Source organism: Pteropus vampyrus, unplaced genomic scaffold (assembly GCF_000151845.1).
Source record: "Pteropus vampyrus isolate Shadow unplaced genomic scaffold, Pvam_2.0 Scaffold1539, whole genome shotgun sequence".
Classification (NCBI taxonomy): domain Eukaryota; kingdom Metazoa; phylum Chordata; class Mammalia; order Chiroptera; family Pteropodidae; genus Pteropus; species Pteropus vampyrus.
In genome coordinates, this window is record NW_011890320.1 from 7,324 (window position 1) to 9,395 (window position 2,072).

General features: G+C 55.6%; 1 long non-coding RNA gene across 1 annotated transcript in view; it reads right to left on the reverse strand.

Annotated features, from left to right (window-relative positions):
- Positions 1-2,072, reverse strand: part of LOC105310243 — a 12,637-nt gene that overhangs the window by 7,272 nt on the left and 3,293 nt on the right. The window lies entirely within an intron of this gene.

Genomic DNA, 2,072 nt, shown 5'->3' on the forward strand with positions numbered 1-2,072 from the left:
GGTGATAAATAGTCCAAATGAAACAATAGTGTTTCATTCCAGGACAATAAAGGGGTCATTTTAAAACATTTGCTCCTTCTCCAACTGGGGAGAAGGCAGACTTAAGGCAGCAACTGCTCATAGGTGTCCCTGCCATTCTCTGGGTGAGAAACAGGGCAGGTACAGGGCGCCCGGGGCCCCGGGCCTAAGCTGTCCTCCAATCCACCTCTGACGGAAGCAAAGCTTGGTTTGAGCGCTGTCGTGTGCTCAGGGCACAGTTTGGGCTGTATCTGAACTTGAAGGGGGAAGAAGGCTCCGGACGCCCCCGGGCCCAGCAGGGGCTTTAGCCAGTCACGTGGGACCTGAGCTCTCGCCCTGGAGCGGCACTTCGCGTGACGATCCATGTGATTCGTGCTGCCGTTTTGGCCATATCCCTGTGTGTCACCTCTGTTACTATCATTTACTTAATATTTTTTTTACTCTAAATCAATTTATTTTTAAAGTTAAAAAAATATGCTTTAAGAAGAAGTGCTCAGAGTAAAGCTGAAGTCCGCCCGAGGGCCCAGCTACCTCCTTGGCCTCGCCTCCCAAAGGGCTGAAGGCCGGAGCTCCCCACCACTCCCCACCAGCTCTGGGGCCACGCTGGCTCCCTGCGGGACGCTCCGGCCTTCAGACTTTGACCTTCTTGGTTTCTTTCTCCGACTGCCCTCCTTCTGATATCAACTGGGCTCCCTCTCCCTTCTCCCCCGTCTATGCTCAGATGTCACCTCTCAGCGAGGCATGTGTGACTACTACCTACGCTTGCATCTTGCCCCACCCACCGAGTCCCCTCTGTTCCCATTCTTGGCTTTATTTCTCCCCAAAGCTCTGCTCGCCACCTGACATGCATGTTACACTTAGGTGTTTATTGCCCGTCCCAGGCTGGAACTGAGTAAAGGGTGAGAGCTCTCTCTGTTCTGCTCACTGTGGGATCCCCAGTGCCTGCGACAGTGGCAGGCACACAGTAGGTACTCAAGCCACCAATCACACCGGTAAAGCTCATGACGAGAGGGGGCAACATCCTGAAGAAAGAATAAGGACAGCCGGGGGAGGGAGTCACAGGCTGGCCGAGCCAGCGGGAAGGTTAGAGTGGGAGCTGGTCAGGAAACGGCCCAGCAGGTGTTGCTGAAGCTGTGGCCTGAAGGATGAGCCGGGGAAAGGGGAGGAGCCTTCCAGGCGGATGGAACAGTATATGCGAAGACTTCTGAGCTCCCCTCTCCCGAGCCCCATGCTCAGGAGCCTCGCGCCCTTCCCTCTTCTTGTGGGTTTCATCTGCTGAGACCCTCAGCGTTTCTGCATTTCCTTGGAATTTGCTGCTGGGAAGGGGGAAACCAGGTCCCCCCAATTAAGCTCTGTGACATTAACAATGCACTTCCCAGGCCTCTGGGCGGGGGGTGGCAGGCTCTCTGGGATGCTGTTGACAGGTCCAGACCCTCGACTCTGGCAGCTGTTTCTTTTCCAGGAACAGAGCTGCGGCCACCAGAACCCCCGGCCCTCTCCTCGTGGGCCTGAGCTCGCAAATGCAGGACTTCTTTTTCATTAGCTTAATGCTGTCTTTATTAACTGGGAAGGGTTCCTGGAACATCTGATCGGGGAGTATTAAATAAAACACACGCACGTGCACCAGCCCTCCCACTGGCCTGCCCTGACACAGCTCTCTGGGCTCCCAGAGCACTTGTCCCAGAAACAATCCAGGGCGACCAGGGGTGGCAGCCAAACGCATGGAGGGGGATTTGCAGAAGGAAATTGCTCAGGATGCTTCTGTGATGTGCAAATGGGAATGGACCTGCGAGCAAAGGGCCTGGGGAGACGCGACCCAGACAGCCACGGGAGGTGGGGGCATCTGTGTACAGAGCCCTTGAAAACCGCGAGGTGACCCAGGAGAGGAGGAAAAGCAGCCTGAGAGATGGAAGAAGTACCTTTTTCGCGCCCTGTTCCTCTTCGACCCCGTCCCCGATGACGATGTAGACGGCTTTCCGGCCGAATCTCTGCATTATCCTCTCGAAGCAGCTCTCCTTCCCTGCACACGCAGAAGGAAGCAAAGAAAAGCAGCT